The 18,788-nt window shown below is 41.7% G+C and overlaps 1 long non-coding RNA gene across 1 annotated transcript in view; it reads right to left on the bottom strand.

The window, feature by feature from the left end:
- Positions 1–18,788, bottom strand: part of LOC147024887 (uncharacterized) — a 45,240-nt gene that overhangs the window by 11,317 nt on the left and 15,135 nt on the right. The window lies entirely within an intron of this gene.

Raw genomic sequence — 18,788 nt, 5'->3', positions numbered from 1 at the left:
GAAAGCCACGATATCTGTGGATCATTTTTAAAAAGCCAGATGGTGATACTGCGACTGATAAGAATAATGCATTGAGTGATAATGCTAAGGTGAAACAACTTCGCGTTTCTCTAGATGGAACATTTTATCCACGAGATAGATTGGAAATTAATTGGGAAAAAAATGATTTGGCTGAAGCATACAAGTCTTACCAAAAGGTGTGTGAAAGTAATGGAAATAAAGAACCTATTTTGGATATGACAGCATTAAAAAGTTTGTATACAATCTATGCGTTTGACCTGAGCGCTCAAAAGAAAACTATAAAGTCTAATCGAGTGGATACTTCCCTATACATTGAAAGAGGAGAGAGTGAAGAAGTTGATACATATTGTTTGCTTTTGGAAGAAACAGAATTGCAGATTAATACAGATAATGTTGTGATGATTAGTCTCACATAATTTTTTGTTAAATAAATGAGTGGCAAAGTACCAACTGGGGTATATGTTAATCAAATCAATCTTCATAAACTATCATCTTGTGTTCAAAATCAAAAGCCTTGTACGATTAACGTTAATACAATTCAGAGAAAAGGAGCAGTAAGAATTGATATTTTGCTCACAAGAGAACAGGTTAAAATCTTGAATGACACTGGCTCACTTAAAATTAAAATGACAAAACCAATGTTGAAAAAATATTCAATAAGAGAGACGAGTGGAGGATTTCTCCCATTTCTAATTCCTTTATTTGCTGGTTTAAGTGCGGTTGGAGCATTGACGGGTGGTATTTCAACAGCGGTGAAAACTGCCAACGAAAGGAAGGCTCAACTCCAGGCTCAAAAAGAATTGGAAAGACATAACAAAGAGTTGGAGAAACAAATTAGTGGAAGTGGTGTAATTGTAGATTTTGCTGAAAAACTTGAAGGTCTGCCTGATAAAGCGAGATTGTTCGTTGGAGATATGCTTTCTTCTATAGCACAAGCAGGTGTAAAATTAACGAAAAGAGGTAATGGATTATATCTTTCTAATAAATAAATGAGCATTGATGAGTGGTTTGAAGAATTTGGAAAGAATACAACATCAAATTTACAACTTGTCAAATATTGTAAGAAATTAAAAATTCATAATGTGGTTATTTGTATGAGAGATGAATTAACAAATGTGCCGAAACATTCAAAGAATATTATTATGAACTTAGAAGATAATAATGGGAACGGTTCTCATTGGGTTTGTATTTTTAATAGTCAAGATAAATATTATTTTGATAGTTTTGGTCTTCCACCACCTGTTGAAGTCATAAAATTCTTACAGAATGGTGTTTATCAAACATTTCAAGTCCAAGAATTAAATTCCAAGTGTTGTGGTCAATTATGTCTTTATGTGTTATTTCAACTCAACAAAAATAAAAAAATTTATGATATTATTTTTAATCTAATATAAATGACTTATGTTGGTAAAGATGGTTCTATCTTTGGCGTATCCCAAGAACTGGATATTGATTTATCAAATTATTACACAAAGGCACAGGCTGAACGACATAAATATAATATAACCAAAAATATTAACATGAAAAATGCTTATAAATTAAAAAATTATCCAAGCCCGACTTTCTTTAACCTTTCTCAGTGTGATTTCCACCGATGTAGTCCAATATCACCAACCTCAAACTTTGGCTTTCTCAGATCAATCTCCTTTTCATATCCTAATTTTGTAAATGTTTCTGATGGTTCTGCTTTTGTTGAGGAATGGACTGTATTATTATAATAATCTACAATATCTTCAATAAAAGAAATCCATTCTTGGTGTCTGAATTCAATAACTTTTTATATATATATTGTCTCTCTTTCAAAGTGCAATTTTAAAAAAAGCCTAGTGTTGGCTTCGTGGTTAGGGTGGCGGCTTGGGATCCTAGGGTCCTGAATTCAAGCCCCGTTGGCTGCTGAATTAATACACCAGGGGGTTGACTCAGCCTGTCATCCTTCTGAGGTTGGCGAAATGAGCACCAGTGTGTACTGGTAGAGGGGCACTGCATCAGCGACATAGTCGTGCTTCCAAGAAATGTTAGCTACCCGGCAGCTAAGCTGCCATACGCAAGAAGAAGTGCAATTAAAACACTCAATAACAACTGCCTTTTCTTCATTAAAGGTGCTGTATAATGTAATACCATTATCTTTAAGAAAATTCATAAATGTTTTGTTATAGAACTCTGCTTCCTCATCAGTCCATAACTTCTTTGGTTTTCTTATACTTTTACTAAATATCCCACGGAAAGCCAACACAAGAGTATTCCCTCTTTTGTTATTCAAAGGAATAATCTATGCAAATGTGCTCCTGAAATCAATAACGGTTGAAGCATACTTGTATCCCAAATCATTATTAATGTCAATTAAGTCAGCAGACCATATGTAATCAACCACTTTTGAATAAACATTCCTCCTTTTAAACCTTGTGATAATTGGCTTATGTTTTTTTGTTTGTGCCTCAGTCTTAATGATATCATTCGAGGCTAATAGTATTTTGGATGACCAAGTCCAAGCCTCAATTTATTGCTTATTATCTTCCTCATGATAAACCTATCAACTTTTTCTCTTGGTGTTGGATTTCATATCAAAGACAAATTATGCAAAATTTCTCCATCAGCTTTGTGTTTTTCATCCAACATAGTGCTATTCCCATAATCATTATCATGTTTCATACACACTTCATCAACACTATTTAGAGGTTTGCCCCACAGTTTGGGATTGTGAGCTTCATCTCATCTTTTATCCAAGTTTGTCTCCGGAGCCGGAGGGGTTCGAAATCCACTCCTGACACCAATTTGTTTGGATTCGAACCTGTAAACTTTTACTGGGGGCAGTAAATATCTAGGTTAAGAACGATGAAACAATTTTGCAGTTAAAAAAATTAAATGTAGACACGGTGAATTAGCATGCATGATGGGAAGAGTTGTGACGTTGGACAAATTTCTATTTATAGCCCTCAGATCAAAGGGACGTACGCGGCCATAAGTGTGACAGAAGACGTGACAGAAGACACAGGACAGAATAGCAAATTATATAACAGCGCGATGTCGCCACGCTGTAATTAACTGTCTTGGGACCACTACATGTTGTGTGCATTTGCCTTCAGGAGTGGTGGTTTCACAGAACCGCAACAATATTTTGGGAGGGAGGTCAAATTGTTTTTCCCCTTTCCCCATTCACTTCAAAGTTAAATTGGGGTTGTCTCAGAACCAACATTCTCCCACTACTTATGGTCCATATGTTCACATAGGTTAGCTTATTCTTGCAAGAGAGAAAATGTCAGAGGAAGTCATTTTGTAAAACGTGCACTTAGAAGGGAGTGAATGTTAACGTTAAGACAGTGTCGGGCAAGTTTGTTGTGTAAATCCTCATGGAGGGAGGGAAGGGAGTAGAGGGAGGGAGAGGGAGACAGAGGAAGGAGATGGGAGGAGGGAAGGGAGAGGGGAGGGGGAAAGGGGGAAGGGAGAGGGGAGGGGGAAGGGGGAAAGGGAGAGGGGATAGGGAAAGGGGGCAGGGAGAAGGGATGAGGAAAGGGAGAGGGAAGGGGGAGGGACAGGAGAGGGAGGAGGTGTGAGGGATCTAGGAGTGAGGAATGGGGAGCTAGGGGGGGGGGGGAGAGCGAGGAAGGAGGGGTGGGTGAAACGACACTTCACCAAACATTGCTTGACACTCCAGGAGGGGCAGTGGGAGTGAGGAGGATGGGGGAGAGAGGAGGGGGAGTGGAGAAGGGGAGGGGGTTTGGGAGGAGGTAAGCATGAGGAGAGGGGTTCTCAACTTGCATTTGGTAGTGGGACTTGTAGAGAAAGGGAGGGGGTAGTACAGGATCGAAATAAATGGGGTAAATTAAAACAGCACATTAATACAGCACGTGGAGACCGCCAGGAGATGCCATGGGGGTGCAGAGTGGAGAGGGTTTGGGAGGAGGTAAGCATGAGGGGAGTTGGAGGGAAGGCAGCACGATGGGAAGGGAAGGCAAGGCATCCTGAGGGGAAGATGATCAGCCATTCGATAATATGAGTGAGGATAGTGAAAAAAGAAACTTTACCGTGAAGAAATCATTGCGGCCTGTCCCAAGCCAAGGCATGGTTGAGCAGACCAAAAAAAATGGCAGCTTAAGACTCATGCGAGATGACAGAGGACTGACCAAAATGTCTTGCCACCAACTTGGTAAGGCTTATTTTGTTTTTTTTTGTGATGAGCACACCCTTATCTTCAAAGCGTGAATTTAAATTAACCCAAACACCCAATTATCATCCATGCACCACCTTGGAGTTTCCTTAGTATGCTTGCAAAATTTTCCAAAGCGAGCTTTCATGGTTTTTGAGTTATGGAGGAGACGGATAAACTGATGGATGGATGGATGAATGGACACACTTCCATTTATTAGGGGACTAGCAAATATGGGCCATTGCTTCGCCGATGGGAATACGAAAGGGGAGAATGAGAAAAAGAGGGGGGAAGGAAGAGAGAGGGGTGGGGGAGTGAGAGCAGGCAAAGTGAAGAGGTGAAGGGGAAAGGAGAGAGGAGGGAGGGGGAGTGAGGAGGGGTGAGAAGAAGGGAAGGCAGACATGCAGTGGAGCATTACTTACAATTCATGCTTTTCATCAAAATGATTTTGCAGAGAATAACAGTTAAGATGGAAACAAAATAATGTCTGAAAATCCATTTTCTACCGGTCATACTATTGACACGGTCCAGAGACAAACTCCCGTCCAGACATACATACTGCCCGGACTGTCCGGAGCCAAGCTGTCTGGAAACAAACATCACCCGGATGCATCCGGAAACAAAATCCCTTCTGGAGACAAACCACATCCAGACATAACCACATAACCACCGTCCAGATGTGGAGAGAGAGAGAGAGAGAGAGAGAGAGAGAGAGAGAGAGAGAGAGAGAGAGAGAGAGAGAGAGAGAGAGAGAGAGAGAGAGAGAGATATATATATATATATATATATATATATATATATATATATATATATATATATATATATATATATATATATATATATATAGAGGTAGCGGAGTTAGCAGAGAGAATATGTTATGCTTTATGAACACACACACACACACACACACACACACACACACACACACACACACACACACACACACACACACACACACACACACACACACACACACACACACACACACACACACGTGCTTGGCCAATATCGGTTTCGGGAATCGGCAGGTTGGAGTCAGTGTGATTACCAACTGCAGTACTTACTGTATACAACCCAAAAACAACGTTGCATTTATGTAGCCGTTTCAGGGATATGTTCACAAACATTATTATTTTTAAACAGCTGCGTGTGGTGTGTGGAAAATATTTTGACTTGGTAATTTAGAAATATGCTAATGCAGCAAACAGCTCAGAAATAGGGTATTATTTCAGAACTCACTCAGGATGATGGAGCACGAACCACTCGGTGAAGGTGACAGAGCATGAACCACTCACTCTGGGGGACAGAGCACGAACTACTCATTCAGGGGGACAGAACACGAACCACTCGCTCAGGATTACTGAGCACGAACCACTCGCTCAGTGTGATTGAGCATAAATCACTCACTCAGGGTGACTGAGCATGAACCGCTCGCTCAGGGTGATGGAGCATAAACCACTTGCTCAAGGTGACGGAGCACGAACCACTCGCTCAGGGTGACGGAGCACGAACCGCTCGCTCAGGGTGACGGAGCACGAACCACTCGCTCAGGGTGACGGAGCACGAACCACTCGCTCAGGGTGATGGAGCATGAACCACTCGCTCAGGGTGATGGAGCACGAACCACTCGCGCAGAATGTCGTAGCACACAGTACGGCTATCGAAAATGGGCGCTCAGCAAGTAGTTTAAGCACTCATGCGAGCACTCCAATTAAATGGTTGATAAGGAATGGTTGGCCAGGCTGTTGCTGCATACCATAACGGATCTCTTTAGCTTTAAAGCCTGTCTTCACCACACATAGCAGTTAATGAAATAAAATGACTTTATCCATAAAAGAGTTGCTGCTTAATGCGTCGCAAACATGGAGACGTCTTAAAGTTCAATCGCCCGTGAAATAGACATTGCCGAAAATCCGCCATTTTGCCTACTCAGCTGTATGTGCATGCATAGCTTTATTTTTTAATGTCCGTTTTTTTTTTAACCAGATTTACTTTGATTCCCTGTAGAGCACCTCACGAAACCTCCGAAAATAGACACAGATCTGGCAGATAGTGACTGTGGTTGTCAGATATGGCAAAATCTGCTGAAATAGATCTGTGAATCTGGCAGATCTGGCAAAATAGACTGTGGACTGCCTTAATGATCTCGGTCTTAATTGGACTGCCTATGGGTAGGCAGTCCCTCTTAGGACAGGGCACGAGGTCTAGCAGTGAATACATTAAATCACATAGCTTAATGAAGCTGGATAATTTTATGTTCCTAAATTATTTGTTCACTTAAAAGAATTCTCCAAACAGTCGAAAAATATAAGTTTAATGCTTTGGAAATTTCACATTTTCTTGTGTCTGTATGTATGAAGGAGGGAACATAGCCTTGCTTGTTTAAAGTAAATAGGTATATCGGCTTAGTTATAAGACTCGTTATTTCTTTAAATTGTCAGTTTTCACAACAGATGTTGACACTTGTTTGGGCCGGACGATATCCGATCCTCAAAACCGAAATAATATTTCCATGATATACTTTAATTGTCTGTGAGAGTAGATTGTGGAAAATCGTATCATATAATGCATAAAATCACTCCTAGCTCCTAATTTGAAAACTATAGGACTGACAAAAGCGATATATACAACAATTTGTAGCTATGATGAACAGGTATTCGATATGAGTGAGGAAAGTGAAAAAAAAACTTATCGTTAAGAAATCATTGCGGTCTGTTCCAAATCAAGGCAAGATTGAGCAGGCCAAAAAACATGGCAGCTTCAGACCCCAGTGAGGTAACCCAAGAAATGCCTTTCGACCTAGAGTGAGGTAACCGAGGATCGTTGATGAAGGATACATTTAAATAAGGCCGTTAATTATCTTCAAAAGGGGTGTTTTAATTAACCCAAACACCCAAAGTTTCAGGCTGCTAGGTTTTATGGTTTTGGAGTTATGGAGGAGACACGCTGACACACACACACACACACACACACACACACACACACACACACACACACACACACACACACACACACACACACACACACAATGACATTTATTAGTATGTAAATGGGGTCATTTATTTAGGACATTTATTGGGGGAGCAAGGAATGGGGGAGGGTTTGGAGAGAGAGATAGAAGGGTGGAGAGAGAGGGAGACAGAGACAGAAGAGGAATGAGGGGGAGAGGAGGGGTCAGGGAGAGAGAGAGAGAGAGAGGGGGTTGGAAAGAGGGAGTGATGGGGATAGGGTTGGGAGGGAGAGAGAGAAGGGTGGGATAGGTGTGAGAGAGGCCGAGGGGTGAGAAAGGGAGGGGGTGGAGAGAGGCAAGGGGGAGAGGGATTCTGGCAGATGTAATGCCCAGTTTAATGTCCATCTGAGAGACGGCACACACATTGATGAATGACCCTGCCTGTGAAACAATGGGATGACAGTTCACAGCTTGGTCGGGATTCAAACCCTATCTAGACATCTTCGAGGTTGCATGTATACTTCTTGGCTTTCCTGTCATGATGTGGCTATTCATCACTTCATAACAACTGAAAACATTATTTCATCATTGTGATCATCTCATTTATTTAGCCTTCCCATCTCCAACATCGAACCGCGGTATCACCATTGAAACTTGAATAATGCGTGCCAAGTGGCTTCACCAAGCACTCCACAAAACAGTTAAAGATACTTTTAAAAACAAAACATAAAATTTTTATTTGTATTTATCTATGCCTGAAGTGACGGGTCATATAATGGAAGATCATACAAAAAGGGGAAAAGTCGTGTAAAATACAATTGCACATTTTCAGTGAACCAGCCTCTGCCTGTTGCACTGAAGAACAACACGTGGCCAATGTTGGCAAGTGGTCCAAGAACTTTGTTCAAGTCTATCTATATACAGTACAGTATTCAGTGACTGCGAATATTGCAGAGCACTCGCCAAATGGCTTAAGCACTCACGCAAGCACTCCATTGGAAGGCCTGGAATTTGGAAGTGCATGATAAAACCATGCACCCGGAAATGCTCAAGCAATGTCCGACTTGGACAAATGAACACTTTTTCAAAACTGCTGCTAAGTTCAATTATGGAGCTTAAATTTTGTAATTTGGCTTAGTTTAAAAGATTCTCGAGGTTATGGCATGTGCAGAAATGAAGTAAAGCCATGAACGCTGGCATCGCTGGGCGTTTATAAGCATTGCAATGTATCCAGTGATTTGTAGGCATGATGAACAGGCATTGGAGAATATGAATGAGGAAAGTGAAAAAAAAATTTTTTCGGAACAAACCATTGCAGCCTTTTCCAAGTCAAGGCATGCTTGAGCAGGCCAAAAAATATGGCGGCTTCAGACCCCAGTGAGGTAACCCAGGATACTCCTTCGGACCCCATTGAGAATGGTGGCCGAGGATGCACCTGATAAAGTGTATAATTAAATAAGGTCATTAATTATAATCAAAAGGGGTGTTTTGATTAACTCAAACACCCAAATTTCACTCATGCACTTCCTTGGAGTTCCCTTAGTGTGCTTGCAAAGTTTCAGGGTGCAAGATTTCATGGTTTTGGAGTTACGGAAGACACACACACACACACACACACACACACACACACACACACACACACACACACACACTTTCAACTTTATGTATATAGATTAACCTTTTCATTACACGACAAGAGACGTTTTCCTGCATTGTACCCCCCCACCCCCGCCACCCCCACCGCACATTGCACCACCAATTTCAGACATGGATTTAAGCGATCCTGTGGGTTTTGTAAATGGTAACGAACAGTTAATTGAATGCAGTGTGAATTTGGTAAGCTCAGTGATCTACAGAAGAAGCAAAACCTCCTGGCACGACCGTGACATTCGTAATACTGGTTGATGTGACAACCGGTAGTCAGATGGTGGGATAGTGGAGCTGGGATCTTTAATGTCCACCAGCTAATTCTAGCAGATGAGACACCTAGTTTGACATCCATACACACTCAATGATGAATCACTCTACCTGTGAAAAATCATGATGACACTTTATAGCTGGGTTGAGATTCAAACCCAGGCTAGACAACTTAGAAGTGAGTGTGCATACTTCTAAGCTGTGGCAGTGCTTGCAGGTTACATTCTGTGCATAATAGCGGTATCTCGATGTGCCTTCCCATAAATCTAGGGCATTTTAGACAAGCTTTTACTCCAATAATGCTGCCCAATTTTTCACCATACTTTATAAAGATTACATGAAAAGTAATCAAGGAAAGTTTTTTTTTTCTTATTAAAAAAAATTCTCATGAACTAGTTGCAAAACTGTTCAACTCTTACTGCATTATGGTAATTCACCTTTAACGAATAACTACCAAGATGAATTTCAAGAGAAACAATTTCAGTTAAATTATTGAGTATTATTTGATAACATGCTTCAGTTTTCCTGCATCTTAAAATCATGAATGCATTCGTGAATTTGTTGGTAATCATCAGCCCCATCCTAGTCTTCAAAACAGCTGTTCACCATTTTAAACTTTCCAAGTTTTCAGTGTTTCCTTCCTGACAGTTTGTTTATGTATCCAACTTAAACACCCCATGCATGTTTTTCATTTTCTTTCAACTATCTTACTTCATTCAGGTCCTGTCTTGTACGATATGCCAGACACAAGTTTTGACACGAGATAGGCTTCACGTTGGCCTGCTTTATCAACAGATGTCATATTCCGTTAGACCAGGTGTTCCCCAATCTTGACTGTCCATTGGGCAATAATAATTATAAACAACATACAACGAGCCTCTGCCTGTTGTCAACACGACACAGTTGCAGAAAGCCAAATACAGTACAAAACACATCTTGTAAATTAAATATAATTCAACTTAACACGGACTTAAAATACACTTTTATATTTGCTTTGCAACTGAAATACAACATTTGTAATTGTCTCGAAAACAAACCACATCCTGACAGGCTATATGTTTCTTATGTGGAGTGACAAAGCAGCGTGAGGTCGGAGTTGTTTGGCCACTTGTATTTCAGGAATTGGTGAGTCAAGGCCAGCACAGCAAATAAAATAATTTATAGAATTATTCAATCTGATTTAGACACCATGAATGATTATTAAATGTTGGTAGAAGTCCTGAAACGAATTCCTATTTTAAATCACCCATTTAATAATATTACAGCCATACCAAAGACTAAAAATGGTACATGCTGCTTCCTTGCTTGATGCTCAGCATTTAAAAGGATAGAGCACGGACAAACAATGCTGGCAAGGCAAAGGCAAACCACCCAGTATAACCAGTGCCCAGAAACTGCTTTGGTAGCGGCAACACTCTGTACAAAAACAGCAAAACAAAAAAAATCAAATACATAAAATGTACAACACACAGTATGACAACCATGCAGGAATTGTACAAAAAGTACACAAGTAGTGAAAATAAAATAATTAATTACATACAGTACAGTACATAACGAAACTTTCACAAGAAATGTGGAATTGCTTACAGTGCAGTACCCAGAAAATCGTAAACCGCTGAGTATAAACAATGCATTGTTAATTCATTGTACGTTAGACCCACGGAGATAGTCTAAACATAGTACTTTTAAAACTCATTTAAGTGAATAACAAAATTCTCCATTGAAAGGATGTACGGTACTTTAAATTAAAATTGTTCAATACTCCTCTCATGTGAAATCTGTCATGACACATCCTCAATGCCTGGTGTTAGTTTCATGGTTAGGGTGGTGGGCTTGGGATCCTCGAGTCCTGAGTTTGAGCCCTGTTGGCTGCTGAATTAACACCAGGTGGGGTTGACTCAGTCTGTCATCCTTCTGAGGTCAGTGACATGAGTGTACCAGCATACTGGTAACAGGGGCATTGCATCAGCAATAGCTGTACACATAAAACATGATGCAACCAAGATGCCACAGGATGCATACAAATACATGTTTTTTTTTTAACTTCACAGGAGATGATGGCATATGGTTTTCCTTTTTTTATTGTCGTTTTTACCATGCTCAGATTTTTTTTTTGAGATCTGAATAAAATATACAGTACATTGCGTCACGCAGCGTTTTCCACACACACATGCGTGATGGTGTCTCGACACACATGTCACATGGCAATATTGTTATGAATTCGAGTTCGGTAGCGAGGACGAATGCCAGACGGAGCAGTTGGGCCGTCTCCTCCCGAACACCGGAATTGAAAGGTCGTCACCCCAGATAACTCCAGAGTCGACGGGCCACTTAATGGACCGTGGTCACCAATATTTTGACGGCGTGAGGTAGGGTCCACTTGTCTATTCCAATTTACCTAAGTACTCACACCATCTAACTACCGGGGAAACCACACCCTCGGCCGACTGTCCGAACGGAGTCACGTGTACTGACTCGGGTCCGGCATACCGAGCGGGAGTTACCAGAGCCGCGCCGGTCCCAATGACAACTTACGGCCCAAACGGCCTCACTATTTCTCAATACGCACCGTGCTGGGTCAATGAAAGAAAGTGACAGACAACAAGCTGGTACATTGAACAATTGGGGGTTTATTTATCAGGGGGGCAGGGGGGCACAAATAGCAGAGTTATCCAAATAAGAGAAATGTAGAATGACAAAAGCACTTGACAATTTCTACTTACAGATGGGGCCCACGGACACACACACTAGTCAGGGGGACGATGTTGTGATATAAAGACCCGAAGAATTTAAATGATTAGAACATGCCACCTACCTCGGTAGACTATTTAGGTCCCAAGGAGTAAGAAAATCCATGTTGGCAAAATTGGAAGTGTTGCAGATGGCAGCCATCTTGGATTTCAATTTCTTTCTTTTTTTACCTCAACCCTTTTGTGACTAACTTTCACAACTGCCATAGAGTTAATGTATACAAGTCTGCCAATGGTACTGACAGGGTTAACGGAACTTTTGAACATCATACAAAGCTTACTTTGGTGGTTTCTATCCTGTTTTGATGCTTAATGTGTTGTAGAGAGGCGCACTTAGATTTGCCAGTGGTACATAAATGAATGGCAGCCATTTTGTTTTTCAAAATGGTTGCCAAATTTGATATTTTATTTAAAATATGGGCTTTAACTGTCTCAGGATTTTTTGTATGGAAAAATACGCAGTAAGGACCTAAGGTTATACAAGAGGAATAGAGTTTCATGTTGGATAACAATTCAAAATACACACACACACATTTATTGCAATTTGGTATGCCCCCTATTTAAAATAGCTGTCGTGATTGGCTTGCAATTTCACATATTGCATAAAATCACTCATGGCTAATTGTATTTAGGGCATACGTTTCTAGGTTTTCAACAAAAACATAGGTCTGGACATTACTTCCCAGGCTATATTTTTCATAATGGACTTCCTTTTCCTTGTTCTGAAATGTGGCGCAACTGGGTATCTGTCAGTGAACACGTGTTGTAGAGGGCGACATTGAGGGAACAGGCTGCCTTTATCTGACAATCACCACATGTTATTGGACAGACATTTACTGGCCCATTGTTATTTCAACAAGCCAACAAACATCGAACTTGATGGTAAGTTTACATGACTTCACTGTTTATGTTGAATATATAAATAGAGAGAACATGTATAACGCATAGATAATGTAAGTTTACACAATGATAAAAACCTAATTTCACAAAACAGATGCAAGGGCAGTGGTGTATCATATTACTGATTCCACATCAATTGGCAAACTCAGCATGCAGCAGTTGCTTGCCCATGTGTCAACGAAAGATGCATTAACCGCCTATTTGGCTGAAAAGATACTGCAACATGATGTAACAATGGGCAAGTCCCTTGTGGTTGCCTGGCAGAATAATGCAAAAGCTACACATAGAGCAGTAGTTGACCTCTCAAGTAGTCAAGAAGAAGCATATACCAAACTCATTCTGCATTCCATTGATGCTTCTGTAAATGGTGCTACCTCTCTAGACATCCACTCACCAGACACCGATGTGCTTGTACTTGCCATCAGACAATACCCCAGTTTATGTCCAAATACTTCCTTTGTAACAGGGGCTGGTCAAAAACATAGGGTGATACCCCTTGAGCCCATCTACAGTGCCTTGGGTCCAAGGAAAGCTGCAGCTCTACCGGGATTTCATGCACTATCAGGAGCAGATGTCACAGGAAAATTTGCTGGAATAGGAAAGAATAATTTCTCGAAAGTAATGCAGGAACTTGATCCAACTGATGAGATAGTAAATGCCCTTGTACAGCTAGGAACAACAGATGAACTACCTAACACTTTGTTTGCTGCAATTGAATCATTTGTATGCAAGTTGTATCTCCCTAACAAAGAGCTGCTGAATGTAGCTGATGTAAAGTGGTGGCTATTCAAGAAGAAGCAAGCTCAATCAGAAGGTTTACCTCCAACCCAAGCTGAGCTGCGTAATGCCATCTTGAGAGCGCACTACCAGGCCATGATTTGGAATAATGACATCATTGCAAATCCAGACCTGCCAGAACCGCTGGAATGTGGTTGGAATTTGGTAGATGGCCGATATAAACCAGTCATGACAACCTTGCCGCCTGCTCCGCAAGCAGTAATTGATCTGGTGAAATGTTCCTGTGCAAAGACATGATGTTCAAGTAATCGCTGCAAATGCAGAAGGAATGGATTGAATTGCACATATCTTTGTAGCTCTGGTGAGGACTCAGAATCATGTGACAACTCAGAAGACACAGTTCTCTCAGATGAGGAAGAAGAGGATAGTGATAGTGAAGATGAGTTATTGTAACTTACACAAGGATTGGAGCATGCAATAAACTCTGGCAACCAACCACACAACTAGCATGTAGTATGGACAATGTATCACTGACTCAAAAGGATGAAATATTGATGTCATATTGGCGGTCATTTTGAATTTTCATATATTCATTCCTTGACTTGATAAGTGTATGTTCAACTACTAAACTTAGCCTAACCTCATAGAACATTCATGGCCTTATAGCAACAATAGGCCTTAATATTTTGAAATGAAAGATGGCTGCCCTCTGCAACACTAAAACTGTAAATATGGCTTTTCATGTTCTTTGGTACCTATATTATATTCAGATAGGCTGATAGGGGTGATCTTTTGTACCATGTTAAGCGCGTCACTGTCATTGAAATGATGATAATATATATATATATATATATATATATATATATATATATATATATATATATATATATATATATATATATATATATATATATATATACATATATATATATATATATATATATATATATATATATATATCCGGGCCTAGTAGTGTGCGCCTGTAATCCGGCTACTCGGAGGCTTGGGTTGGAGGATCGCTTGAGGACGGGGGCTCTGGACTGGGCAGGGTGTAGAGCAGCCCGGAATCATGGTGAAACCCAAATCCTGATCCCTGTGTCGTAAGAGGCGAGCAGGGTTGCGTCAGGAAGGGCATCCGGCGTAAAACCTGTGCCAAATCAGTATGCGGATCATAACGGATGATCTGCTGTGGCGACCCCTAACGGGAGCAGCCGAAAGATGAACAACAACAACAACAACATATGTATATATATATATATATATATATATATATATATATATATATATATATATATAAATATATATACATATACATATACATATACATATATATTCAAGAATAAGCCTTAGAGGTGGCCATTTTGAAATTCAATATATCTGAAAATTTTGAATACAATTTCAGCTGTTCACAAAAAATGTGTATTTCACTGATTGTTTGTCACTAATTTTGAAATGAAAGATGGCTGCCCTCTGCAACACTAAAACTGTAAATATGGCTTTTCATGTTCTTTGGTACCAATATAACATTCATATAGGGGTGATCTTATGAAGCATGTTAAACGCGTCACTGTCACTAAAATGATAATATATACATATATTCAAGAGTAAGCCATAAAGGTGGCCATTTTGAAACTCAATATGGCTGAAATTTTTAATGGAATTTCAGCTGTTCACAAGAAATGTGTATTTCACTAATTGTTTGTCTTGATAAATGTAGATTTTACAACAAAAAAACAGCTTTTTACGACATTCATATCCACATTCAGGGCAAATATCGCCATAAAATGGCGGCCATTTTGAAATCCAAGATGGCTGCTATCTGCAACACTTTCAAAATTGCCAACATGGTTTTTCATGTTCTTTGGTACCTATTTAACACATTCATAGAGGTGGGATCTTCTAATCATCAAAATCCCACGGGATTGCAGTCTCCCTGACTACACCCAAAAAAAATGGACCCCCTGGCGTCTTTATTCGGTCCCTCAGCCAAGGAGGGAAAGGCAACTGGGAACCAGGGCCTTGTCGGGTACCTCGCTGCCTCGTGCGGTTACACCGTACTTCAACCACCACGGTGGGACTCGAAGCCACGTTCCGAAATCCACGGGCCATGACCCTGGCTGCTCGGCCTCCACCATCACGATGACCACCGCGAAGGACCGCAGACGAAAAGCCACCACGACCGCAGACGAAAAGCCACTATGACCAAGACCGAGCCAATCGCCACGATGACTGCCGTACACCGGTCCTGACAACCACTCCACTCTTCTTGCCAGGTCCGAGGGATTTCTTCACCTCCCACTCGCCTCCTGATTGGACGAGGGGTTGTCGGGCGATCAGTGGCCTCCCCTCATTGGTCGGGGCGCCTCAGCCCTGCTCGCCTTCGCCCATTGGCTGGAGGAAATGCTCCATGCCCTTCCTCGGAGCGGAGCCTCAATCTGATGCGATGGAGGCTCCGCCCATGCCTTCAGCCAAAAATACGTGGGCACTGGAGTCAATGGTGCGGAGAGGTGGAGGACGATTTAAAGATATTAAAAAAACCTGACTATAAAAGAAACCCGCAGTGCACACATTAAATTAACCCATTAGACAGAAGGACAGGACCCTGACTATAAACACATACTTATCGAAATAACTGAACTGCGGGGGCTGCTGTCTGTGTGCAAATGGCTTCCAGATTCGTAACAATATAGCATAGCATAACATAAACTAGAACATCACCCGATAGAGCGCATACCTCCACCAGGCTGAACAGTTTACATTTTGTATCCCACTGATAGACCGGATCTGGATCCGGACATGAACCAAATCGAATCGGCTTGTTCTCATCACCGAACCAACTCATCCACATTTGTCATAATCCGTCCACAACTTTATGGGATATCATGCAATATATCGATTTTGGTCGCATCTCTCAATGGAGAAGAATCGCTTAAAAAAATTCTCGTATTTTTGCATCTTTACCAAAATCAAAAAGATTCTTCCTTCTCGCACATCAAATGTGTACACCAAGTTTCGTCCGAATCCGTACACAACTTTTTAAGATATCGTGTTACATATTGTTTTTAACCCAATCACACAATGGTGAAAAATCAATTTAAAAAATTCTCGGATCCGGATCCAGTTTCAGATCTTCACCAAAATTGAACCAATTCTTCCTTGTCACACACCCAACCTGTCTACCAAACTTCATCTGAGTCCACCCACAAAGTTTTTGAGATATCATACTTTGCATTTACTGGTATATCATTTTTGGCCCCATCTCTCAACGGTGAAGAATCACTGACAAATTCTAGTACCCAGCTCCGGATCCGGATGTTCACCAAAATCTAATCATTTTGTCCTTGTCACATATCGAACCTGTCCACAAAATCTAGCAAGAATCCGTACATACCTTTTTGAGATATACTGTTCACAGACAAACAAACAGACAAACAAACAAACAGGGGTGAAAACATAAACTCCATCCACTTTCGGTGGTCGAGGTAAATATCTCGCGATATTTTATGCGGTTATATTTATGACCAGCAAATACAACCCAACGCTTTGCTGTCGAGGGTATTATACATGTGCTCAGTACTTCAGGGGTGGGGGGGGAGAGGGAGGAAGGATGGAGGGGAGGGGAGAGAGAGAAGGGAGAGGAAGGAGGAGGGGGAGGGTGCGGTGTGAGAGGAGGGAAGGGGAGAGGGATGAGGGAGAGAGAGGAGAATGGATTGAGGAGAGGTATGAGGGAATGAGGGGAGCAAGGAGGGAGTGAGGAGGAATGGGGGGAGGGTGGAGCGAGAAAGGGGAAAGAGCGAGGAAGGAGAGGGGGATAATGATGCCTCACCAAACGTCGCTATACACTCCAGGAAGGAGGGGGAGTGATAGAGAGGAAGATGGGGGAGAGAGGAGGGGGAAAATGGGGATGGGGAGGGGTTTGAGAGGAGGTAAGTGTGAGAGGAGGGGGAAGGTAATGCAGCGTGAGGGGGAGGGAAGGCAGTGTGAGGGGAAGGCAAGGCAGCGTGAGGGGAAGGGAAAGCAGTGAGGGGAAGGGAAGGCAGCGTGAGGGGAAGGGAAGGCAGCGTGAGGGGAAGGGAAGGCAGCGTGAGGGGAAGGGAAGGCAGCGTGAGGGGAAGGGAAGGCAGCATGAGGGGAAGGGAAGGCAGCGTGAGGGGAAGGGAAGGCAGCTTGAGGAGAAAGAAAAGCAGCATGGGGAAGGGAAGGGAGCGTGAGGAGAAGGGAAGGTGGCATGAGGGTCAGGGAAGGGAAGGCAGTGTGAGGGGAGGGGAAGGGTGATAAAACGTGCCCAAACAGCAACATTTTTTCTTTAACTGCTGAGTTCTATATAAAACTGGATGGGAGCATTTAAAACCAATGCTATCAACCTGGCAAAGGCCTGCCTGCATTCAGCGACCTTTGCACCCCTCCGGTCGGCTCACTCCAAATCTGATTCAGACATGCTACACCAGTAATCTTCACCGTTGTTTTGGAGTGCGGCCACTTTCGTCGATAAGACATCAGCGTGAGCCGCCACACCGCCTGCAGGACTCCATAATGGCTGCGATGAGGCATTGCCTCCACATACTCTTCTTCGTTGTGGTTAACTAGGCTGCAAGTATAATTATTTGTATGCTGCAATCATATCCTGATGTTGTTATATTACTTTTATGCTTCGTGTTGGAACACTTATTTGAAACCATTGGGTGAATTTGATAGTATTTATGGTGGATTACAATGGAGTGTTTTCCCATTTGTGTATTATCGGCTGCATGTCGGGCCGCACTTTAGGCCACCAGGGGCCGCCGAGGCTACCAGTAGCTCGTGGGCCATGAAATAAACAAGGCCAAATGTGTTCAAGAGCAGCGTCCTAAAGGTTTGTCAGCTAAAAAAACAACAACAACTTCCGATATTTCATCACGTGCATTGATTAAGCCAATCGCGAAACCCGTCATAATGTATTTACGTATTTACGATCTATCGTGTATTTACGAAATTACAATACGATAAATGGAATAATCTTAAAATAGTAACGTGAACTTTTTGAAACTTTAAAGCAAATGTCCGAATATATTTAAAAGTTCATGATAGACGCTCTCAAAAGGCACCGTCTATGTGAGGATATGTACATGTGCTCAGTATTTAAGGAGATCCGGATCTTGTATATACAAGAGCCGAGTCCGAGAGATGAGGGTTTTGTCTTCACAAGAAGAAGAAGAAGAAGAAGAAGAAGAAGAAGAAGAAGAAGAAGAAGAAGAAGAAGAACACGAGGAAGAAGAAGAACAACACCGAGCTCTCTATGAGCAGCGTTCGCTACGCGAGACGCTGCTAAAAACAGTGTGCAACACTTTAGGGAAGCCATTTTAAATTCAAAACTAATCCGTCAGTCCTA

This window comes from Eptatretus burgeri, chromosome 6, assembly GCF_056783735.1.
Source record: "Eptatretus burgeri isolate ZD-2024b chromosome 6, Ebu_testis_v1, whole genome shotgun sequence".
Taxonomy (NCBI): Eukaryota; Metazoa; Chordata; class Myxini; order Myxiniformes; family Myxinidae; genus Eptatretus; species Eptatretus burgeri.
This window is presented reverse-complemented; position numbering and strand designations above follow the sequence as displayed.